This window comes from Ranitomeya variabilis, chromosome 3 (genome assembly GCF_051348905.1).
Source record: "Ranitomeya variabilis isolate aRanVar5 chromosome 3, aRanVar5.hap1, whole genome shotgun sequence".
Classification (NCBI taxonomy): domain Eukaryota; kingdom Metazoa; phylum Chordata; class Amphibia; order Anura; family Dendrobatidae; genus Ranitomeya; species Ranitomeya variabilis.
In genome coordinates, this window is record NC_135234.1 from 669523640 (window position 1) to 669550721 (window position 27082).

Here is a 27082-nt window from a genome sequence, read left to right on the forward strand (position 1 = left end):
ACTCTGTGTCCACAGTGGGGGCATGATGGCCTGGTGAAAGTGAAGCAGTCTTCCTTCCTGGAGCAAAGAATTGTGGGGGGATGCAGCCTGGGACTGGGAGGACAAGGTATGGGCCACGGAGACAGGCAGCGGCGGGAGTGGATGGACTGTGCAAGACAGTACTGTCTGGGACTTGTGGACTAATCCTACAATGTGGTATCTTAGAGATGCTATCACTTGTAGTCCTACAGACCTACAGTATGGCATCTGAGTGGTGGGACTTGTAGACTACTGTATATACTACATTGCTGTGTTATATACTACATGACTGTGCTATATACTACATGGCTGTGCTATATACTACATGGCTGTGCTATATACTACGTGGGCTGTGCTATATACTATGTAGGTTGTTATATATACTAAGTGGGCTGTGTTATATATACTACATGGGCTGTTATATATACTACGTGTTAGGTGTCGAGTTCCTGCCTCTGCACAGGGGGAATCTCGAACCATCTCCGCTGCGGTCTCCCATTCCTCTCCAGCCGCAGTGGAGCCTGCTCAGTGGAGACGTTGGTCCCAGCGTCTGACTCAGGCTGATACTTGGCGACTGGTTACTACTGTTCTTCCAGGCTCTGCCTTTGTAGCCAGCGCTGATCAGCAGCGAGCAGATCTTTCTAGGACTAAGTCCTGCTTTTCCCATACTGGGCATGCCCACGGGACAACCTACCATTGGAGGTCGGGGGTCTCATGCACAGGTCCTGAAGCGGTTCCTGTTGGACCACTAGAAAGGTCCTTGAGTGCTAAAACTATAAAAGGTTCACATGGCCGCACGGCCATGTGCTAGTATCAAACCTATGTTATGGTCTCAGCGCCAGTGTGGTCATGGTTGTATGTGGTCAGGGTTTGGCTGAAATAAGCCCCTAGAATACCGGCACCTCCGGTGATGAGTTTTTGTGTATGTGGATTCAGGGCTGGCGTATAGCCATTAGAATTCCGGCTCCACCGGAGAGGAGTTGCTTGTGTGCTATTCTGACTGCATGACCACTGTTGGCCCTATTAGGTAGTGTAATCTCGTGTGAGGTTAACAGGGCACGGCGTTCTCTTTTCGTAGTGAATCTGTGAAGTAACAGAGTTAGCTTATACCGCCATACAGTACCGCCTGTTACTAGCAGCAGGTTTCTCTCCTGCACGGTGGACCCGGGGTTGCGAACGCACCTACTGTCTCATATATATATATTCAGTGCGTTCCGCCAACCCTAACACTACGTGGGCTGTGCTATATACTACATGGGCTGTGCTATATACTATGTGGCTGTGCTATATACTACATGGCTGTGCTATATACTACATGGCTGTTATATACTACATGGCTGTAATGTACTACGTGGGCTGTGTTATATATACTACCTGGCTGTGCTATATACTATGTGGCTGTGCTATATACTACGTGGGCTGTGCTATACAGTATACAACGTGGCTGTGCTATATACTACATGGCTGTGCTATATACTACGTGGGCTGTGTTATAAACTACGTGGCTGTGTTATATGCTATGTGGCTGTGCTATATACTACGTGTCTTTGCTATACACTATGTGGCTGTGCTATATACTACATGGGCTGTGCTATAAACTACGTGGCTGTGTTATATACTACGAGGGCTGTGCTATATGCTACGTGGGCTTGTTATATACTACGTGGCTGTGCTATATATACGTGAGCTGTGTTATATACTACGTGGCTATATACTACGTGGCTGTGAAATATATATACCCATTTTGCACTTTTACAAATGTTCTACGTTAATACTTTCTAATGTTTACTTTAAAAAGTTTTCCATTAAAAAATTGTCATATTCAGTGTATGCAGTTTTCTTTGCAGCAAGTTCAGCTAACAATAAAATGCCTACTGGTAACTGAGGAAAAGGGAGTAGGTCACAAAAATTGGAATGTAAGGGGTTGACTTATATAAAGTCCCTCTGCTGTATGGTATTGTATAATTTATAATAGCTATCACTCATTTAAGAAGTGAAATTTGGCATTGTACTATACCTACTGTATATTTCTCTGCTGTATCTGTGCATCATGAATCGTGGTATGTGTTAAAGGTGGGGGCCCACTGGGACTCTTTCACCAGGGGCCCTCAAAAACCTGGAGCCGGCCCCGCTGACTGCTATAGCTCCAAGCCTCAACAGGGAAATGGAAATAGAAATATAAACCGCAACTTCCAGCAGAAAGCTTTCGTTTAACAAGATCTCCCATCCTTTTTGGATGTTTCTGTCCTTTAGAACATCCATCCATTGGACCTTCCTACTCTTTTTCTGAGTTCATTAAAATCTGCCTTTCTGAATTCTAACCTTAAAGTCGGAGTCCTCGCTGATTTTTCTCCTCTTGTAATCCAAAATTTTAGGATAGCATGATCACTGCCTCCTAAATTTCCAGCCACCTTTACTTCCTCAATCATTTCCTCCCTTTTGGTAAGAATTAGGTCCAAGATTGCAGATCGTCTTGTTCTCTCTTCTACCTTTTGAAAAATAAAGTTGTCATCAAGAGAAGATAAGAATTTTCTGGACCCAGTACTTTTGCCTGAGAGAGATTCCCAGCAATATCTGGATAGTTAAAATCTCCCATGATCACTAATTCGTACGTTTTTGAGAGCAGAGATCTGATGTAAAAAGAGTTCATCCATATTTCAGTCTTTCCAGGTGGCCTATATGAAACACCTACAGTAGTGTTCTTTCTTTCTTTTCTCCTTTAATTTTTACCCAAACAGTTTCTACAGAGCTACTAGTCTCTTAAGTTTGGATCTCTGTGGAGATATACGGTATGTTTTCCTAACATACAATGTTTGTTAATCCTGTTTCTAATAAATAAGTTGTAGCCTTCAAGGTTTGTATTCCAAGCATGCGTATCATCCCAAGTTTCAGTGATGCCTATGCCATCAAATCTATCTTCCTATGTTAATAGCTCCAATTCTCCTTATTTGTTTCCCATGTTCTGTGTATTTGTATAGACACATTTTAGTTTGTAGTCGGCTTCTCTTGCTCCTCTATTTTGATTCAGCTTTTGTTGTTTTTGTTGTTCCTTTCCATTTTTAATAGCAGGGTTGTCAAAATAATTCATTAGCTGCATATTTCTTCCTGGCCGGATATTTCCTATCCCATATTGCTCTAGTTTAAAGCTCTCCTGATGAGTGTAGCAAGGTTGTGCTTTCCTGTTTTCATAAGATGCAACCCATCTCTAGAAAGGAGTCCATCATACAGGTGATTCACTTCATGGTCAAGAAACCCAAAATATTGTTAACGCCACCATTGACATAGCCATTTGTTTACCTGTGGAACCCTGTTCAATCTTCTTGGTCCATGTCTATCCACTAGGAGAATGGATGAGAAGACGACATGCGCGCCCATGTTCTTCCCTTTTCGGCCTAGGTCTTCAAAGTCTCTGCCTATAATTTCCAGGTCCTTTCTTGCTGTGTCATTTGTTCCTATGTGTATTACTAGACATTGTTAGTTGTCTTTAGCACTGAAGAGTCTTCATACCCTATCAGATATTCAAATTGCCTCTTCTGGGAAAAAGAGGACTTAAACTCTATAGCGCCACCTGTTGGAAGTAGCGATCCTACAAGTCACAATCAACCCTTTAACGAGTCGCGCAATATGACTTAGGATAAAAGCCTAATCAGTATCTCAATTCGCAGACACAGTGTTTCGGGCTGTTGGCCCTCGTCAGTGCGATGCATGAGAACTGATTTGGCTATGTGAGAGGCTCTGGACTGGGATCTAAGAGGTAACGTTTCTCCTTATGGAGAGTGACATACCAGCTGGCTTGTCAAGGTAAGGAGGCTTATTCGCCGTGCCATGCTCCTCTGGGAAATTAAATATTCAAATTGCCTCTTCTGGGAAAAAGAGGACTTAAACTCTATAGCGCCACCTGTTGGAAGTAGCGATCCTACAAGTCACAATCAACCCTTTAATGAGTCGTGCAATATGACTTAGGATAAAAGCCAAATCAGTATCTCAATTCGCAGACACGGTGTTTTTCCCAGAAGAGGCAATTTGAATATTTAACTTCCCAGAGGAGCATTGCACGGCGAATAAGCCTCCTTACCTTGACAAGCCAGCTGGTATGTCACTCTCCATAAGGAGAAACGTTATCCCTACCCTATCAGACACATCTTTGATTTGGGCATCTGGAAGACAGCGCACTTCTCGTGAAGTAATGTCCGGTCGGCAGATCGTGGCTTCTGTTCCTCTCAGTAGGAAATCCCACACGACCACCCCTCTCCTTTCCTTCTTTAAAACAGCGCTTCTTTTTCTCCCTGCATGAGGCTTCTGATTTCTTACTGGGGTGTTCTTTGTACAACTTCATAGTTGTCCTGCATGATAACTTGGTAGCAGTTCTTTAGAGGTATGGGTGCTGACTGCCTCCTCATCCTCCTTCTTCTTTGGGTCACATGCTTCCAATTTTCTTCTTCTGCAGGTACACTGAAAGGTGCTTCTCTTCGAACATTCTGGATAGATTTTTCTACTCTGTCATTATCTTCTGCAGGAACACTGAAAACTTCTTCTCTTGTAACATTCTAAATAGATTTTTCTGCTCTGTCAGGGAAATCCTTATCTTCTTTCCTGAGCTTCAGTGTAGCTATTCTCTCTGGAAGACTTTGCATCTTTTCCTCTAGCAGAGTCACAAGCTTGCATTTCTGGCACGTAAAGTTTGTCCTTTCCTCTGGCAAGTCTGTAAACATATAGCACACATTGCAGCACACCATATACATAATCTCCTTCTCCATATTGAACAAAAAAATTCTGTGGAATCACAGTAAATATTTGCATGTCTTTAGGTGTGCAGCTCGATCCAGCTTCAACCAAAGGTCCTCAGACTCCCTAAGACTCTTCACTCTTACCAGAATGCACCAGGAATATGTAAATTATTTCCCACGAGCTTCCATTCCGGGTTTGACTATTTCCTCCAAGCAGCTTGATCCAGCTACACCCAAAGATGCTCAGATTCACAGTGACTCTTCACGCTTTTCAGAACTCACCAGACATATGCAAATTATCTCCCACAAGCTTCAATTCCTGGTTTGACGATTTCCTACAAGCAGTTCGATCTAGCTACACCCAAAGATCTTCCGACTTGTGGCAACTCTTCATTCTTCCCAGAACTTACCAGGAATATGCAAATTATCTCCCACGAGCTTCCATTTCTGATTTGACGATTTCCTTCAACCGGATCAATCCAGCTACACCCAAAAATCCTATAAATTTCCTTTGTAGCTGTACTTTGAAATGTTTTAGCTACCTGTATTTTCTGACAGCCAAGCGGTTTGTTTGTGTGTAGTGTAATAGCTGTGTACTAGTCGGTCTTTAAATGATCTGCCTTTCTTCTAAGTGATCTGTGGATTAGATGGGATTAACCCCATTATGACCCCTTTATGACCTTTAGACTTATCCACACACCCAGGTCACCTGACACTTACTGACCTTGGACGTTTGGATACATCCTGGCAATATTGCACAGATGCTGATTCTGACAGCTGACATCCATCTCTCCAAGCATTTTATCTCCCTAAATGCTGTGATTGCTGCGATCGCAGCATTTAGTGAGTAAGCAGAGGGAAGAAACCCCTCTGTCTTTGGATTGGGGCCCCCTCGATATCATGTCAGGGGCCCGATCACTACCATGATCACCCGATGTCATCATGACGACATCCGGGTCACCAGGTACTACCAAGATAGTTAGATTATGTGTCTGGAGCACTGACAGGTTATAAGGTATAGCAATGCTGCTGCATATGCCTTATAACTGTGATTGGACTGCAGAAAGTAAAAGTCCCATGGTGGGACTAAGTAAAAAAAAGTGAAAAAAAAGTAAAAAAAATGTTTAAAAAATCACAAAATAAAAAAATATTATATACAGTGAAGGAAATAATTATTTGATCCCTTGCTGATTTTGTAAATTTGTCCACTTACATAGACATGAACATTATAATTATAAGGGTAGGTTAATTTTAACAATGAGAGATAGAATATCAAAATAAAATCCAGAAAATTACATTTTATAAATTATAGAAATGTATTTGCATTTTGCAAAGAGAAATTAAGAGTTATCTCTCCTGCAGACTAGTCAGACTCTCCTAATCTACTCGTTACCTTAATGGAATGAATGCAAAATGACTGTCAATTGACATCGATCTGGGGCACCTTGCAAAATTGTACCTCGTGGGGTAACCTTGATCATGAGGAAGGTGAGAGATCAGCCTAAAACTAAACGGGGGGAACTTGTTAATGATCTCAAGGCAGATGTAAACACAGTCACCAAGAATACCATTGTGCTGTAAATTTTTAAAATCCTGTAGTGCCCACAAGGTCCCCCTGCTCAAGAAGGCACATGTGCAGGCCTCCACCAAGCGACAGCCTCAAAATTTCAATGGTTTACAGATGATCTGCAAAGAGGAGTGGACCAAAATTCCTCCTGACATGTGCGCAAACCTGCGCAAACCTCATCATCAACTACAAAAAAGTCTGAGTGCTGTACTTGCCGACAAACTTTTAGCCACCAAAGTCTTGTTTGCCAGAGGAATCAAATGCTTATTTCTCACTGCAAAATGCAAATAAATTTATATAATTTATACAATGTGATTTTCTGGATTTTATTTTTTATATTCTATCTCTCAATGTTAAAATGAACCTACCCTTATAATTATAGGCTGTTCATGTCTTTGACAGTGGGCAAACTTACAAAATCAGCAAGGGACCAAATACTTATTTCCTTCACTGTATGTATATACAGTGTGTGTATGTATATATATATATATATATATATATATATATATATATATATATATATATATATATATATATATACATACACACATTGTACTCCTAAATAATAATAATTATTATTATTACTAAAAAAAACAAACAAAAAATGAAATAATAAAAGTACACAGCCCAAAACAGCTCGACCTATAAAACTGTCCTACTAGTTAACACCTTTAGTGAGCACCGTAAAAAAATAAATAAAACGCGAGGCAAAAAACGATGTTTTATTATCATACTGCCGAACAAAAAGTGGAATAAAAACGTGATAAAAAAGCGAATGTAAATAAAAATGATATAGCTGAAATCGTCATCTTGTCCCACAATAAACAAGTCGCCATACAGCTCCATCAGCCAAAAAATAAAAAAAGTTATTGCTCTCACAATAAAGTAACGCAAAAATAATCATTTTTTCTATAAATAAGTTTTATTGTGAAAAAGTGGCAAAACATAAGAACATTTTATAAATGTTGTTGTTTTCCCACATTCCCATAGAGGCAGCTGAATGATTTACAGCTACTAGCCTGCTTGATTACATGTGGGGATTCCCTATCAACCAGGCAACCCCCACATGTACTCAGCATGGCTAGAAGCTGTAAATCATTCAGCTGCCGGGACGAAAACTAAATCTCCGAGCAGTCATAAATACTCGGCGGTCACCCGAGCAACAAGTACACTCGCTCATCACTAGTTGTAATCATACTGACCAGAAGTTGCCTTATCAATTTTACTAAACGCGGAACGGCATAAAAAAAATCCTGAATTCCTGAAAAAAAAGTCCTCAAATGACTTTGTCAGCAGAAATATGGAAAAATTATAGCTCTCAAAATATGGTGATGCAAAAACTAGTTTTTGAAAAAAAAAGTGTCTTTTAGTCTTTGACCGCAGCCAAACATAAAAACCCAATATAAATCTGCTATCGCTGTAATTGCACCGACCCGGAGAATAAAGTAGTCTAATCACTTATACCGCATGAGGAACGGTCTAAAAAATAAATAAAAACAATTCTTCACCTGCATTTGTTCATTCTGCCTCCCAAAGATCGCAGTAAGGCTCGGTTCACATTTATCCTGCTCTCTACGCTGAGCGCTTACACTGGTGTTTCCGTGTAAATTTCCGAAACACGTGATTCAGAAGGAGCCCCTGGTGGAAGATTCCATATAATGAGGCAGATGGAGACACTGTGGACGCCGTTTGATCTGTGATCCAGCGGTGTTCGTTTTTTATTAGGAGTGTATAAAAGTGCCTTCGACCAAAGTTTTGTGCACCTCTGAAAAAAGGATGCAGCACCCCCACCGCCGCAGGGCCGAGGGGTACCCGGTACCGGGCCTCTGAGTCTCTGCTCTGGGGTTGTCACGGTGGCTAGGCCCGGTCCGTGACCCTGCTGAGGGGCGCCCCAAATAATAGGTGTGGATGGTGGTAGTGGTGGTAGTGGTGCGGTGCAGTAAATAACGAGGACACTAGGTTGCAGTTTCTTTACCTCTTTACTGAAGGCTTCTGGGTCCTCAGTCCGGAATACGGTTAACCGGGCTGCGCAAGTCCGGCCGGTCCGATGGCACCTCCAGAGTTCCCATTGCAGGTGGAAATCTGTGCCTTCCTTCTAGCGCTTGTGTGTTGTGGTCCTCCCCTGCTGTGCTTACGGGATAGTCCCCACAACTGTTGTGTCTGTTCCTCGTGTTCCCTCACAACAACTCGATTCTGATGTTCTTCTTATTCTCGTCCCCCAGATCTTATGGTAGGACGCACCCGTATGATGGGAAGGCTCGGAGCTCTTCCGGGACCCTAGAGTCGCCCCTCTCCAAAGGTTGCCCCCTATGTCTGCGTAGGTGATGTAGGTGAGACAGCCAGCCTATAGCTCTCTGCCCTGCCGTTGGTTTGAAGTAATGCTTAGAGCTCTGTACTTCCTCGGCGTTCCGGCCACCGGTTATTTACGTCTCAGTAGGATGTTGCCTCGGTCTAACAGCACGACTCCTACTGGTATTTCTCCCTGTTGCGTTGATCTCGTTTCTCACTCAGCACAATAAATCTCGCTTCTTGTCCTTTCTTAGGGCACCACCGCTATGAAGTGCAGGCGCGGTCCCGTAGCTTTCTCTCTGATTGCCAGGCCTCTGTCAGGATCCCACCCCTGACAGGGACCCTACCGAATCTTCCCCTACAACACCCTCTGCCACAAGGTGTTGCCTGGTTCCAACCCAGTCAGCTTTCTTCCCAACTTCCTGCCTAACCCCCAGTTTTACCAGACTGTGAGGAGTGGCCTAATGAATAGTACCCTTAGCTCCCCCTGGAGGCCAGACTGTGAAATGTATTGGTGTATGTGATACCTGGTCAGATGAACTCCTTCAGTGCCATCAGACGTACCATAGCCCCCCTTAGCGGCGGAGCCACAGTACTGCAACGACCAGGACTCTGGGGCGCTGCACTCCCCCCCGGTTAAATCCAGTACTCCTGGACTGGGAAGAAAACAACAATACATGTCAGCAAAAAGACATACAATTTTGAAAATGCAAGTACAAGTCAACTTTTTAACAGAGCTTCCCTTTATGGGAGGTGAGGACACTTGAACGTTACAAACATGGTTGAATACTTTTAAATAACTTTACTATAAATAACTTTTCTTACCCAACCGGGTATTCTATTAAGTGCAAAATTTTTGAACACTAATCCAACGTTGCCTTTAAGGACGTACCTGCTAAATCCACTAAAGACCTTCTTATAATCACATTATAAGGTTACTGAACATTTCTACATTCTCCTACTTTAAGTCTGCAGGACCGCCTGTCCTAACCGCTCCAGACCTAGTGCCTCTCCTTTCTGTTACAGGACCGCCCCTTTCCGCCCAGGCCTACTGTCCTTCCACTACTATACACAGTATAGAACATATCATTTTTCTTTCGGTTTAAGATCACTGAGCCATCTCTGTATGGCTCCTAGGAGGACTCACTAACTAACCCCGTACGGGTTCACTTTCTGTCCTCATTCTCTAACACATTATCAAACATTTCTTACAATCAACTAGTTGGCTACATATAACTTCTTCATATTAGCATCATTACTTTTTCTTTCAAGACATTATTGCCATCTAACCATCTTAAGGCAACACTGTACATAAGTGCAAGATGTGAACATCCCCTTTAAGAGGAGACCAAGTCTCTACGAGGTAGTGCAACTTCTCAAGCCGCAAGTCCGTATGCAGCAAGGACTCCAGTGCAAGTTCCAAGAACCGTATCTTCGCAAAGAGTCCGTCCTTTATATAAAACCAGTAGAGAGCACCTTTAAGAAGGTGCAAACTATATACAAGGAGTTTGTATCATGCATTGTTCATGATTCAGCAGTTCTTGATAACTGGTGCAAAACGTAGAAAACAGACAAAAACAATAGGGATCCCGGGTCAACAAAGGGATCCCTTTAAGAGTTAACCCTGGACAGGTTTTAGCAGCAACATAGCAGAGGAAAACAACGAACTATTTACAATCATTAAAGCATTTTTGCTTACTCTGATGGTGGCTGTGCAGGGGGTGGTCTTTGGTCCCCGGCCGATGCCATGTCTGTGCTGGTGGTTGGTCTTTCAGGTGCCATCAGATCAGCCGGTGTCTGGATTTGGAGGCTGATCCTGCTTGCAAGTTCGGTGGCTGCTACAAGGCGGACGGTGGTGATAGTAACGAGATCTGTCAAATCTGGATCAATCGGGGTCACGGCAACAGGTGACGCTACCTCAGGCTCACACCGGTGGACGTTCCGAGCGCACCATCCTTGTGCATTCCGGTGGCGAGTGTAGGTCACCTGATCCCCCCTTTGCAATGGGTCACCATCTCGACTGCAGCAGGGAGTTTTTACGTTGTAACTAGTAACGAAGACGTCAGTTGGTAGTCCCGGTTCCTGTATGGAGCCCCAACCCCTCTTCGGGTGGAAGGCTAGCACAGTCCCCCGCTTTACCACGTCTTTCCTGTTGTGTGCAGGCTTCCTGCGTTGCGGTTTCGACATATCAGGTTGTTCTGTTTCGTCTCGGTTTTTCCAGTGTTGGATCAGACATTGTTTATACTGTTCCCAAGTAAACACAGCAAGGGTGAGGCTCTCCCCCGGAGCTCCATCCGGCTCGTTCCAGGGGGTGTCCCACCGGAGGATCACCCCGTCTGGGCCCACATCTATGGGTTCCCCCATCTTGGTCGGTAAGGGAGGTACCAGCTTCCCCATCACTTCGGGGGTGAGGACCACCCGTTCCACCGTAAAGGCGCGGTTATTATTGCTGGGGTGAGGAGCGGTCACAGGAGCGGGATCGGTCAGGGGAACCGGATCGGTCGGGAGAGCAGAATCGGCCGGGGGAGTAGGGGTGCCATCCATACCTGCGCCTGATGTGATTCCACCGATGTCGATCTGTTCCGTTGACGAGGACACTGGAATCGGCTGCAGCCCAGACCGCGGCTCCTCCGGAGTGGCCTCTTGATGTGGCTCCGCCCTCCAGGGCTCCGTGGCTGGGATAGGTAGGCTCGGCTCCTCCACTGGCGGCTCCAAGGAGTTCAGGTCCTTCACCGGCGGTGGACGCGAGTCCGCCTCTGATGGGTGAGGGCCAGCCGGGATCACCTCGCCGTTGCTCGGGCACTTGCTGCTCATCGTCGCTGTCTGGCATTCGGCGGCAACGCATGCACCTGGCTCCGCCATTTCTCCAAGGTCGAGCTCCCTCTTCACCTCGTTCCCGCCGTTGCAAATCAGGGGGCGGTTCTCCTCTGTTACTGGGTAGGTCGTCCTCTCGCAGCAGGAGTCGGAGGGGGCGGTCGCTACTTCTGGCGCCGCTTTGGTAGTCTCCTCCCATGGCACACCCTTCTTCTTCCTCTGCGCTCCCTGTGGTGCTGCAATGGCGGCGACTTTTGGCGGGAACTTTTGGCGGTAAATGGCAGCACACAGTCTTTGCAATAAATCACAGTCCAAGTATAATAAATCACAGTTCCAAGGCACACATGACCCGATTCTTCAGGCTTAAGTCGATCCTGTTCGTGACGCCAAGTTTGCGGCGCCCCCACTGCCGCAGGGCCGAGGGGTACCCGGTACCGGGCCTCTGAGTCTCTGCTCTGGGGTTGTCACGGTGGCTAGGCCCGGTCCGTGACCCTGCTGAGGGGCGCCCCAAATAATAGGTGTGGATGGTGGTAGTGGTGGTAGTGGTGCGGTGCAGTAAATAACGAGGACACCAGGTTGCAGTCTCTTTACCTCTTTACTGAAGGCTTCTGGGTCCTCAGTCCGGAATACGGTTAACCGGGCTGCGCAAGTCCGGCCGGTCCGATGGCACCTCCAGAGTTCCCGTTGCAGGTGGAAATCTGTGCCTTCCTTCTAGCGCTTGTGTGTTGTGGTCCTCCCCTGCTGTGCTTACGGGATAGTCCCCACAACTATTGTGTCTGTTCCTCGTGTTCCCTCACAACAACCCGATTCTGATGTTCTTCTTATTCTCGTCCCCCAGATCTTATGGTAGGACGCACCCGTATGACGGGAAGGCTCGGAGCTCTTCCGGGACCCTAGAGTCGCCCCTCTCCAAAGGTTGCCCCCTATGTCTGCGTAGGTGATGTAGGTGAGACAGCCAGCCTATAGCTCTCTGCCCTGCCGTTGGTTTGAAGTAATGCTTAGAGCTCTGTACTTCCTCGGCGTTCCGGCCACCGGTTATTTACGCCTCAGTAGGATGTTGCCTCGGTCTAACAGCACGACTCCTACTGGTATTTCTCCCTGTTGTGTTGATCTTGTTTCTCACTCAGCACAATAAATCTCGCTTCTTGTCCTTTCTTAGGGCACCGCCGCTATGAAGTGCAGGCGCGGTCCCGTAGCTTTCTCTCTGATTGCCAGGCCTCTGTCAGGATCCCACCCCTGACAGGGACCCTACCGAATCTTCCCCTACAACACCCTCTGCCACAAGGTGTTGCCTGGTTCCAACCCAGTCAGCTTTCTTCCCAACTTCCTGCCTAACCCCCAGTTTTACCAGACTGTGAGGAGTGGCCTAATGAATAGTACCCTTAGCTCCCCCTGGAGGCCAGACTGTGAAATGTATTGGTGTATGTGATACCTGGTCAGATGAACTCCTTCAGTGCCATCAGACGTACCATAGCCCCCCTTAGCGGCGGAGCCACAGTACTGCAACGACCAGGACTCTGGGGCGCTGCAAGGACACCACTGAACAGAGGCCAGACACACTCCAGAGTAACTCTGCTGCATCATTATAGTAAATGGATACCTTGGGGATCATCTGAATTTTGTTACTCAGAAATTTAAAGAGAATCCGTCACCCCAAAATTCGTCTATAAGCTAAGGCAACTGGCATCAGGGGCTTATCTACAGCATTCTATAATGCTATAGCTAAGCCCCCAATGTAACCTGAAAGATAAGAAAAACAAGTTAGATTATACTCACCCAGGGGCGGTCCCGGTGCGGTCCGGTCCCATGAGCGTCGCGGTCCGGGTCCAGTGCCTCCCATCTTAATACGATGATGTCCTCTTTGCTTCCTGCTGTGGCTCCTGCGCAGGCATAATTTGTCTGCCCTGTTGAGGGCAGAGCAGAGTACTGCAGAGCGCAGGCGCTGGGCCTCTCTGACCTTTCCCAGTGCCTGACATGGTGCAAAGGCAGAAGGCAGAACAGAAGGGAAGTACTCTCTTTCAGTGGCTTTATACTCCAGAGATTAATGATCTTGTGTCTGGGGCGAAACAGACCGAGGGAAACATACCCGTAGCAGAGCTGCATAGAGAAAATGCGGAGGAACCATCAGGGCCCGCACTTTGTGATCATGAGAGTAATGCAGGGAAATAAAAGGAATATTGTTTTGTGAAACCTGTTGTCAAGAATGTGAAGTCTTTGGATGTGCTGTGTAATGGAACTAATAAAGATGTTATTGTTGAAGTTGATTTGGACTGTGTCTCAGTTTCTCTTGACTCATCTGCAGGGAATCTCCAACAGCAGAAAAGGGGATTCGAAGGAGCTGGACCTGAAGGCACAGGTATGCTGACAATTGGAGAATTTGTTTCTGTGAGGGGAGGCCAGGGCAATGCTGTACCAGAGTGTTTGGCCATGCCTACGGCCCTGAGTCAGAACCTCACATCAGGTTCAAGATCTAGTTTCTTGATTTTTCGAGGAAAAATCTGTAGTATTGCAAGTATAGGAATTTAGTGCCATGACAAAAGGTTTAAGAATTTTATCCAGGAAGATTCCAAAGTTTTGTATCCCCAATATAATGGTCTGCCTTTCAGTGATGTTAAACCCTCATGGACTCTAGTCAGGCAGTAAAAGGTAGCCATTACCGGCTGTTTTGGTAAAAGGAAATTCCCTTTTATCAATCATTGCAGATACAAGTCCCTTTTTCAGGAGTATTTCTAATTGACCTAAAATACAGTTACAAGATTGCCATATTATTCACGGTAACCGGTGTCGTCTTTTAAGATATTCAGACACATTTCTTGGAATTCATTTGCGTTTATGACCACCACGTTGCCCCCCTTATCTTCGGTTTTGATGGTAACCCGGTGGTCATTTTCCAGTTTTGAAAGGCATATCATCTCTGACCTGGTTAGATTGTGTTTAGTCCTGATATTTTTTGGGTCAAGCTTTTCAAGATCTTTAGTCACCAAATGTAGAAAAATGTCAATAGGTGACATATCACCCTGAGTAGGTGGCATATTGATGCTTTTGTTTTTTATGTCTATGAATGGTCCTTCACCTATCATATTCGGATTTATGGCAGATAAATTAAATAATGATCTGATGTCTTGTAATAGAGAATGAGGAACCACCAGTTCAGCATTCAATTATTTATCTTCACGTACAAAGTGTTTACACCATTTCTGCTTATGAGCAAACAGTTGAAACGTCCTTGACACTTTCAAGCGTGTCAAAAACTGACGTAGGAACAAATGATAATCCCTTGCTGATGACACACGTTTCTTCCTCAATTGAATGGTTTGGATGATAAAATGAAGACCTGTAAAACTCCAAGGGATTGTATGTGTTTGTCACATACACTCCTCATCAAAGAGTAATTTCATTAGTTTCAAGGAACTGTTCATCACTAGGGTTGAGCGACTTTTGCTTTTTTAGGATCGAGTCGGGTCTCGTGAAACCCGACTATCTCGAAAGTCGGATCGTGTGAAATCGGCCGATTATTGTGAAAAGTCGGGGGCCAACCGAAACACGAAACCCAATGCAGGTCAATGGGGATTTTTTTTCTTTTTTTTTTCTTCTCTCTCTCTCTCTCTCTCTCTCTCTTCCGTCCCTGCAAAGTTTGTGTTTCACTGTGCAAATCGCTATATCCAAAACGTTAGGATGGCGGTTTTACCCCCTGTGACGCCGCACAAAGCAAGCCGGAACCTATGTCATCACGCTGCCCACACTCCTTCATTGGCTGAAAAAATGGCGGGGAAAGCGTCATATGAAACGCGACTTTGGCGCGAAGATCGCCGACCGCATGGCCGATCCCACAGTGGGATCGGGTCGGGTTTCATGAAACCCGACTTTGCTGAAAGTCGGCGACTTTTGAAAATGTCCGATCCGTTTCGCTCAACCCTATTCATCACCTCTCTTTCCTGCTCTGGTAGAAGGTTTTATATCTTATTCCAGGTATTAAAGAAGTTCTTAAATGATGGGGGACTATCACTGCTTTTATGCACTTATGTTGATTTTTATATATATATATATATATATATATATATATATATATATATATATATATATATATATATATATATATTCTTGTGACTTCCTGAAATGCTGAGTTAAATAATGATGTATACTTATTTTGTAAGGGGTAAGGTTTCTCCTTGTGGAGAGTGACATACCAGCTCTGGCTTGTCAAGGTAAGGAGGCTTATTCGGCATGCAATGCTCCTCTGGGAAATTTAATATGCAAATTGCCTCTTCAGAGAAAAAGATGACTTGAACGCTATAGCGCTACCTGTCTCTGAAGAGGCAATTGGCATATTAGATTTCCCAGAGGAGCATTGCATGGCGAAGAAGCCTTACCCCTTAGACCTCAGTCCAGAGCCTCTCACCTAGCCAAATCAGTATTCATGCTTCACACTGACGAGGGCCAACAGCCCGAAACACCGTGTCTGCGAATTGAGGTACTGATTAGGCTCTTATCCTAAGTCATATTGCAAGACTCGTTAAAGGGCTGATTGTGACTTGTAGGATCGCTACTAGAGATGAGCCACCTCCCTAGTGTTCGGGTTCGGTTCGTTGAACAGAGACGTATTCGATGAACTGTTCGACGAACACCGTCGAACCCCATTGAAACCAATGGCAGGCAAACACAAACACATACAAACACATGGAAAACACATAGAAAACACCTTAAAATGTGTCCAAAAGCTGACAAACTGCTCAGAAGACACAACAAACACATGGAAAAGTCACAACTACATATAGTCATGCGAAAAGAAAAGAGGTGGAGGAGTAAAAGGAGGAGGAGACACAGATATAGGCATGTCATGCCCTTCTAAAATCAAGAAAGGCTGGAGTAAAAATCTAAACTCACTCTACCAACACCCAGACGTCTTAACAAAAAAAATAAAAAAAGAAATATCTTTAGGTAGAATGGCGGCGGGTCCATTCAGAACACTTTCCTTAGAAGACGTAGTGGTACCCCCATTGGGAGTTGTGCCAAAAAATGAACCCAATACATTCAGACTAATCCACCATTTGTCATATCCAAGGGGCAGGTCAGTAAACGACAACATCGACGCGGAACCTAGTACAGTACTATGTACTGTACCTCCTTTGACGAGGCAATCAGGCGGGTCAAGAAGTTGGGAAGCGGCACCCTAATGGCCAAAACAGACATTGAGGGGGCGTTCCGGTTACTACCTGTGCCTCCGAATAGTGTCCTCCCACAGGGCTGCTTCTGGGAAGGAGCATACTACATAGATCGCTGTTTGCCCATGGGGTGCTCCATATCCTGCTCACTATTTGAGGCGTTTAGTTGCTTCCTCGAATGTGTCATCATGGACATTTGTAAGGTGGCACATATTATCCATTACCTCGACGACTTCTTATGCCTGGGCCCAAAAGATTCGCCACAGTGTGAAAACACGCGGTAGTCCACCTGTGAGAAGGAGAGAGCTGGAGGGAGAGTGGACACCCCAGAGCCGAGGGGTTAGATTGAGAAAGAAAGAAGGCGGTGTAGCTTGCTTCATGGGTGGGGTACTCTGCTGAGTAGCAGAAATTGCTACTAGGCCCAAAAGGATTTCCTGGGCCAGATGCCGTTACAAAATAGTACTTAGGTAAACAGGTGGTGTAGCTTGCTTCATGGGTGGGGTACGCTGCTGAGTAGCGCTAAATTCTACTAGGCCCAAAAGGATTTCCTGGGCTAGATGCCGTTACAAAATAGTACCTAGGTAAACAGGCGGTGTAGCTTGCTTCATGGGTGGGGTACTGTGCTGAGTAGCACAAAATGCTATTTGGTACAAAACGATTTCCTGGGCTACATGCAGTTAAAAATTAGTAATTAGATCAACAGGCAGTGTAGCTTGCTTCATGGGTGGGGTACGCTGCTGAGTAGCACCAAATTCTACAAGGTCCAAAAGGATTTCCTAGGCGCGATGCCATTAAAAATAGTACTTACGTAAACAGGCAGTGTAGCTTGCTTCATGGGTGGGGTATGCTGCTGAGTAGCACTAAATTCTACTAGGCCCAAAAGGATTTCCAGGGCTAAATGCCGTTAAAAAATAGTACTTAGGTAAACAGGCGGTTTAGCTTGCTTCATGGGTGGGGTACGCTGCTGAGTAGCACCAAATTCTACAAGACGCAAAAGGATTTCCTGGGCCAGATGCCATTACAAAATAGTAGTTAGGTAAACAGGCGGTGTAGCTTGCTTCATGGGTGACTCGAACTCGAACAGCCGAATTTTAAGTAAATTGTTCAGGTTCGTCGAACGGCTCGAACACCGCCCAAAACAACTCGAATTTGAAATTGGCGAACAGTTCGACTCAAACACCGCTCATCTCTAATCGCTACTTCCAACAGGTAGCACTATAGAGTTCAAGTCCTCTTTTTCTCTGAAGAGGCAATTTGCATATTTATTTTGAGTATGTTCACAGTCCGTAAACATGTACCTTTGTTAACCAATGATTTGTGTGTATGCAATGAGAAAACCTGTCATACTCAATATTGATCCAAGAAAAATTCATTTTGGGGGGTATTTTTTCCTGGCTTTTGGTTTTGAAAGAACCATTATTGCTATTTGTCCTGAAACAAAATATAACATAAAATATACTGAAAAGAATGTTGTTTCAAAATTGACACCTGTTTCTTTAAATTAATGGTGGATGAATCACGGCTGAGGGTAGATCAAAAATGCTAAAACGCTGTACAAACATGTTACCTTTTGAAGTTTGGCAGGTACACAGGTGACTCATGCTGGACTGTTTGCCAGTAAGCAACATTAACTTTCATGTACATTATTAGAGTAGAATGTCGCAACTCTCAAGGTTCCAGAGGCGAAAATAGCTTTTGTCTGGAATTTTGGTGTATTCTTTACAGATATTGTCCCCTTTTTGTCAGTGACAACTGGTTAAAACATTAGCAATAGTCAAATTATCAAACCAATTGTGCGGTTGACAAGGGTAGACTAACTATACTTCTTGGCTGGGCCAAAAGGCATACCGGTCAGTAATATTCAATCAGCCAGTCACGTGGCAATGCTTAAAATGACACATATACATAGTCAATAGATTTCTTTCTTAGATTAGTTTTCATTTTATTTTTTGGCCCATAGGTTTGCAGAGGTGTAAAATACCAAACTGAGAAGAAAAAAAAAGAAAAGGAAGGAGGCTCACCAGCATCTGTGCAGTAACAGGAGAGTAATTTATTTGGGAATACATAGCAGAGTATTTTTTTGTCAAGAAACCCAAATAAATAGCTCTTCTGTTTTTACAGGGATGCTGGAGAACTCAATTTTTTCTGCTTGGGGACCAAGACTGTTTGCACATTGGTTCGGTTTGGCTATGGTAACAGTGATCTTCTCACCCTCTCTGGGGTCCAGAAGTGTAGATGACACAAGCTGCTGAGTTCATGTTAATTGTTTATGTGCTGGCATCGCAGCAGTTAGTGAAGAAAGCAGCGGACAGACAGCACTAGACCCCAGAAAAATGACAGGGAGGTTAGACTTCCATCAGTCATAAGTCGAAGTCATATCCCCATCCAGTTGAGTTCATTCAGGATGCATTGCAGCACAAGATTTGCATGATGAAAACACAGCAAACGAAGCCAAAGCGACTGAACAGGAAAGCTAATCAAAACATTATGTGCTCAAGAGTTGTACAGAAAATAATCAGCATGTATACAGACTGGTCTCAGGAAAAATTGTATGCTATGTGCATCATAAAATTCTAAAATATGGCTACTGTTTAAAATCTGCATCTAAAGCCGACATAAAAAAGAATCATAACCATGTGAAAAGAACATAAAACCAGAGCAATTGCTAAGCTGATATGGTATAATGAATCACCTTTTAAAAGGCTAACTTTATCTATATGTGTTTCCATATGAAACGAAGGAATGCCGTATTATGATGAGCGTATTATATGGATGTGTGCTGTGTGTACATCGGACACCACATGGAGAGTACCCGCACCCATTATATCCAAAAGTGCCAGTGCACATGGTCGATTTTCCACATGGCTCAACGGTCTATGTGGAAAAAATCACAGCACGCACTACTTTGGTCAGATTTACCAGTGCATGTAAATAGTAGGCAGCTCCTTCAGTTATCCGATATGCGGACGAGCACACGCAGCCAGTTAGATCTGCAATTTGCTGGCATGACTGGCCTGAATTCTAGCCATTTGATCCCAGCCTTCTGGACATGACACATTTCACTGCCTGAGACAATGCAGAAATTAGTATTTCTGCCGGGTCTTCAGCCTTCTGAACACATCATAAAAGAAATCAGTGCCTCAGGAGCTTCAGTGGCCACTGAGCTTATATGTCATTGACTTGATGTATGATGAGCTTGGTGATGCAACAGATACACTCCCTCCTGTGATAAGTGTTACCTCAAGCAGGAAAATGTGTTACCTTATGCAGGTATATGTTACCTTATGCAGGGATATATGTTACCTCAGGCAGGGAAATGTATTACCTCGGGCAGGGAAATGTATTACCTCAGGCAGGGAAATGTGTTACCTCAAACAAGGAAATGTGTTACCTAGGTAGGGAAATGTGTTACCTCAGGCAGGAAAGTGTGTTGCCACAGGCACGGAAATGCATTACCTCAGAAAACAGCAGCAGCAACAACTGAAGCAGGTTGCACAGTCAAACACTGCAAATAACAGCATATAGCAGGGCACTTTTTTTTTACTTTTACAATTGTGGAACTAATTATTATTCCAACAATTATTAATTAGAATGGGCTTTGTTTGTGGGAAAACCCTTTCAAGAGAAGCACCTAATTCTTTAATGCTGTTCCCACAATAAGTGTTTGTTCAGCTGAATTTCCGCATGAATCCCGAACTTCAGCTCACTTGCATTTTTTCCTTGCGTTTTTGTATGCCTTTTTGTCTCTCTTTCGTATGTTAGATTAGATGTCTAAAGATATAGATATTCTGTATATGGGGTAGATCGATAGATATGGTTTAGATAGATAGCTAGATAGATATCCCTGAGATGTATAATTAGTGCCTTGCATGTATAGTTTACTGTACATGTATTAACGTAATAAATAAATGAATGAAACAAATGACGTGGGGTCCCCCCTATTTTTGATAACCAGCCAAGGTAAAGCCAACAGCTGCTGGCTTATATTATCAGACTGGGAAGATCCCTAGTTATTGAGCCCTTTCCAGCCTAAAAATACAAGCCCGCAGCCACCGCAGAATTGGATCATCCATAAGATGCGCCAATTCTGGCACTTGGCCCTTCCCAATTGCCCTGGGATGCTGGCAATCGGGGTATTGGTAGTTGGGGTTGATGACAGCTATGATTTGTGAAAAATCACAGTTGGCATCAAGCCCTGGGATTAGTATTAGAGAGGCAGTTATCAGATACCCCCATTGCTAACCCAGTAATACAAAATAAAAACACAGAAATTTTTTTTTATTTGACTAAGGACTCCCTCATTCACCAATTTATTGAAAAAATAAGAAAATCCCATGCAGGTCAGCAGTAATCCACCAAATCTAATGGAGTCCAAAAATGGATACCAGAAAAATATGATAAGACAAAAATAAACACGAGACTGTCCCTTGCTCACCAATTTATTTGTAAAATGTTCCCATGAAACTCCTATGTAGTTCACGTTTCCCGAACGTGGCTCTGGTGATTTTGAATAGCACTAAAGTTCCTTATATTCACAGGTGCCAGGGACTGACGTCAAACATAACGACATCTGTCAAAAAGCTGAAGTTGAAAAGAGAATGGCTTCTACAAATGGATAAACATCCATCAAAATCAACAATAGACTACCTCAAAAGACGCAAGATGAAGGTTTTACAATGGCCCTCACAGTTCCATGATCTGAACATCATGCAAAATCTGTGGCTAGACCTCAAAATAGCAGTGCATGCAAGATGACCCAGGAATCTCGCAGAGGTGGAAGAATTTTCCAATGAAGAATAGATAAAAATCCCGGAAAGAAGAACTGAACAAAGACTGTTGGTTGGCTACAAAATGTGTTTATAAGTAGAGATGATGAGGTAAATATTCGTGTACACACTGTCAAAGAGTGGGGTGCACCACCAGCAAGGCAGCAGCTTATTTCCCAGTGGTTCTCAGCCTGAACGGTCGCATCTTGGCATCGTCCAGGTTGAAAACTGTTTATGCCCCAGACATGGATTACAGCTGTTTTTTATTTTTGTTTTATTACAGGAGATGAGGGATTCAATGGAATTAGGCGTTAGGTGAGTATAACTGTTTGTTATTTTTAAGTAAAAAAGTAAAAGTGTTTGATTTTATTTCTAATATAGGACTTTATTCTGGCTGTGTCTTTATCTAATATATAAAGCTGAATGTGTGTATGTGTGTATGTATGTATGTATGTATGTATGTATGTGTGTATGTCCGGGATTGGCATCTGAACCGTCGCAGCTACAGCCAAAAAATTTTGCAAAGTCACACGTCTGGACCCCGAGAGCGTCATAGGCTGTGTTGTGAGGTGAAATTTTAACCCCGCGCTTTCCAATTCACCAAACAATTTTGCCCCTATCTACATAATGGGGAAAAAGTGAAAGGAAAAGTGTTGGCGGCGTCGCAGCTACAGGCACAAAATTTTGCACAGTCACACGTCTGGACTCCGAGAGCGTCAAAGCTATGTTGTGAGGTGAAATTTTAACCCCGCGCGTTCCAATTCACCAAACAATTTTGCCCCTATCTACATAATGGAGAAAAAGTGAAGGGAAAAGTGTTGGAGGAAAATTTACAGCTGCCAGATGTGAACAATGGGGACTTAAAGAATGAGAGTGATGGCGCCAAAGAGTATATACCGTACAGTTGCTAAGGTGGGGCCCCGACATGGGATACTCACCACACACGGGGATATGAACACACACACAAAATGCGCCACACACTACCACGTGCTTGAACACATATACCACCCTCAGCACACATTTCACCACACACACACCAACCTCGTCACATAAAAGTCGAAACACAAAAGTCACCACTAGTGTTGAGCGATACCGTCCGATACTTGAAAGTATCGGTATCGGAAAGTATCGGCCGATACCGGCAAAGTATCGGATCCAATCCGATACCGATACCCGATACCAATACAAGTCAATGGGACTCAAGTATCGGACGGTATTCCTGATGGTTCTCAGGGTCTGAAGGAGAGGAAACTCTCCTTCAGGCCCTGGGATCCATATTAATGTGTAAAAGAAAGAATTAAAATAAAAAATATTGCTATACTCACCTCTCCGACACAGCCTGCACCTTACCGAGGGAAGCGGCAGCGTTCTTTGTTTAAAATTCGCGCTTTTCTTTCCTTACGTGAAGTCCCGGCTTGTGATTGGTCGCATGCCGCCCATGTGGCGGCGACGCAACCAATCACAGCAAGCCGTGACGTAATTTCAGGTCATTCAGTATTTTAAAATTACGCTCCGGCTTTGTGATTGGTTGCGTCGCAGTCACATGGGCGACGCAACCAATCACAGCAAGCCGTGACGTAATTTCAGGTCCTTAAGGATTTTAAAATTACGTCCCGGCTTTGTGATTGGTTGCGTCGCAGTCACATGGGCGCCGCAACCAATCACAAGCCGTGACGTCATGGGAGGCTGGACACGCACGCATTTTAAAATGGGCGCGTGTCCAGCCTCCCGTGACGTCCCGGCTTTTATTGGTTGCGGCGCGGTCAACCAATCACAAGCCGGGAGGCTGGACACGCGCGCATTTTAAACATTTTAAAATGCGCGCGTGTCCAGCCTCCCGGCTTGTGATTGGTTGACCGCGCCGCAACCAATCACAAGCCGGGACGTCACGGGAGGCTGGACACGCGCCCATTTTAAAATGCGCGCGTGTCCAGCCTCCCGGCTTGTGATTGGTTGACCGCGCCGCAACCAATCACAAGCCGGGACGTCACGGGAGGCTGGACACGCGCCCATTTTAAAATGCGCGCGTGTCCAGCCTCCCGGCTTGTGATTGGTTGACCGCGCCGCAACCAATCACAAGCCGGGACGTCACGGGAGGCTGGACACGCGCCCATTTTAAAATGCGCGCGTGTCCAGCCTCCCGTGACGTCACGGCTTGTGATTGGTTGCGGCGCCCATGTGACTGCGACGCAACCAATCACAAAGCCGGGACGTAAGTTTAAAATCCTTAAGGACCTGAAATTACGTCACGGCTTGCTGTGATTGGTTGCGTCGCCCATGTGACTGCGACGCAACCAATCACAAAGCCGGAGCGTAATTTTAAAATACTGAATGACCTGAAATTACGTCACGGCTTGCTGTGATTGGTTGCGTCGCCGCCACATGGGCGGCATGCGACCAATCACAAGCCGGGACTTCACGTAAGGAAAGAAAAGCGCGAATTTTAAACAAAGAACGCTGCCGCTTCCCTCGGTAAGGTGCAGGCTGCGTCGGAGAGGTGAGTATAGCAATATTTTTTATTTTAATTCTCTCTTTTACACATTTTTACATTAATGTTGTTTTGATACCGATACCCGATACCACAAAAGTATCGGATCTCGGTATCGGAATTCCGATACCCGCAAGTATCGGCCGATACCCGATACTTGCGGTATCGGAATGCTCAACACTAGTCACCACTCAAAACTCGCCACGCGCAAAATTCGCTACATGCAAAACTCGCCATATGCAAAACTAGGCTCACGCAAAACTCGCCACACGTGCAAAACTCACCTCATGGAAAACTCACCTCATGCAAAACTTGCACACACAGAAAAATTGCCACATGTACAAAAGTTGCACCACATGCAAAAGTTGCCTCACACAAAACTTGCACATACTCAAAACGCACCACACATAAAACTCGCCACGCGCAAAACTCGCCATGCACAAATCTTGCTGCACACAACTTGCTACACTAACCTGGCACATGCAACTCGACACACAAAAAGTTGCTACACGCATGTCACCACACAAAACTCATCTCACAAAAGTCGCTACACGCATGTCGCCACACGCAACTCACACACACAACTTGACACATGAAACTCGCCCTAAAACACACAGAAGTCTGGTATTATCCTTCAAAAATAAAAATCTGATTAATAAGCAGACAAACTACAAGAGCAACAACTGTACCATATAGGAAATACAGCAGCTGTCAGTCACATGACCTGTCTATTATGTGTATGTGTGAGCTAATATATACTGCCAGGGGGGAGGGCTTCCTGTTGGCTGGGGATTTATCAGGCTGCCAATAGCAACCAATCACAGCTCAGCTTCTATTTTGCTACAGTTAATTAATCTGAGCTCTGATTAGTTAATATAGGCAACAAAGACATTCTCAGTATAACAAAGCTAATATATGTTAAGAAATGCTTCTATTAGCTTAGTTTTTGCCTTTTAATAATTACATTTCTATCTATTTGTTTTGTGGTTTTTGTGTGCAGAATAAATTTTTGTTAACACATTCTATTTTGCTAACAGCAGTCATTAACCCGGGCGAAGCCGGGTAGTACAGCTAGTTTACCATATAACTATAGGATTAGTAGTGGATAGGTGTCTTATAGCTGCCTCTCCATTAGTAATCCGTGGACTTGATATCAAATGACAATACAACAATGACATTAGTTACATAGTTACATAGTTATTAAGGTTGAAGGAAGACTTTAAGTCCATCTAGTTCAACCCATAGCCTAAAGGCCCCGTCTCACATAGCGAGATCGCTAGCGAGATCGCTGCTGAGTCACAAGTTTTGTGACGCAACAGCGACCTCCATAGCGATCTCGCTATGTGTGACACGTACCAGCGATCAGGCCCCTGCTGCGAGATCGCTGGTCGTGTCGGAATGGCCTGGACCTTTTTTTGGTCGTTGAGGCCCCGCTGACATCGCTGAATCGGTGTGTGTGACACCGATCCAGCGATGTCTTCACTGGTAACCAGGGTAAACATCGGGTTACTAAGCGCAGGGCCGCGCTTAGTAACCCGATGTTTACCCTGGTTACCAAAAAAAACAAACAGTACATACTCGCCTTTCGGTGTCCAGGTCCCTTGCCGTCCGCTTCCTGCTCTGACTGAGATCCGGCCGTACAGTGAGAGCGCAGCAGTGACGTCACTGCTGCGCTCTGCTCTCAGTGTACGGCGGCTCAGTCAGAGCAGGAAGCAGACGGCAAGGGACCTGGACACCGAAAGGCGAGTATGTAGTGTTTGTTTTTTTTGGTAACCAGGGTAAACATCGGGTTACTAAGCGCGGCCCTGCGCTTAGTAACCCGATGTTTACCCTGGTTACCCGGGTGCTGCAGGGGGACTTCGGCATCGTTGAAGACAGTTTCAACGATGCCGAAGTCGTTCCCCTGATCGTTGGTCGCTGGAGAGAGCTGTCTGTGTGACAGCTCCCCAGCGACCACACAACGACTTACCAACGATCACGGCCAGGTCATATCGCTGGTCGTGATCGTTGGTAAATCGCTTAGTGAGACGGGGCCTTAACCTAACATGCCCTAACATGTTGATCCAGGGGAAGGCAAAAAAACCCCATGTGGTAAGAGTAAGCTCCATCATGGGGAAAAAAATTCCTTCCCGACCCCACATACGGCAATCAGACTAGTTCCCTGGATCAACGCCTTATCAAGGAATCTAATATATATACCCTGTAATATTATACTTTTCCAGAAAGGTATCCAGTCCCCTCTTAAATTGAAGCAATGAGTCACTCATTACAACATCATACGGCAGAGAGTTCCATAGTCTCACTGCTCTTACAGTAAAGAATCCGCGTCTGTTATTATGCTTAAACCTTTTTTCCTCCAGACGTAGAGGATGCCCCCTTGTCCCTGTCACGGGTCTATGATTAAAAAGATCAGCAGAAAGGTCTTTGTACTGTCCCCTCATATATTTATACATTAACATAAGATCACCCCTTAGTCTTCGTTTTTCCAAACTAAATAGCCCCAAGTGTAATAACCTATCTTGGTATTGCAGACCTCCCAGTCCTCTAATAACCTTGGTTGCTCTTCTCTGCACCCGCTCCAGTTCAGCTATGTCTTTCTTATACACCAGAGACCAGAACTGTGCACAGTATTCTAAGTGTGGTCGCACTAGTGACTTGTATAGAGGTAAAATTATGTTCTCCTCGTGAGCATCTATGCCTCTTTTAATGCATCCCATTATTTTATTTGCTTTTGTAGCAGCTGCCTGACACTGGCCACTGAATATGAGTTTGTCATCCACCCATACACCCAGGTCTTTTTCATTGACGGTTTTGCCCAGAGTTTTAGAATTAAGCACATAGTTATACATCTTATTACATTAATCCAACACATTTGAACCCCACTTGCCACCACTACAGGGCAAGTGGGAAGAGCCGGTCAAAGTGCCAGAATTGGCGCATCTAATAGATGTGCCCTTTCTGAGTTGCTTCAGGCTGCTATTTTTAGGTTGGGGTAACATCCATGGCCAATTTCCAGCCTGAGAATACCAGCTCCCAGCTGTCCTCTTTAGCTTGGCTGGTTGACAAAAATGGGGGGACCCCACGCCATTGTTTTAACTACTTAATTAAAAAATACAGCATGGGGACCCCTCTATTCTTGATAACCAGCCTTGCTGACAGCTGAGGGTTGCAGCCCCCAGCTGTGAGTTTTGTCTGGCTGGTTATCAAAAATACAGGGGAACCCATGACGTTTTTTTTAAATTATTTATTTA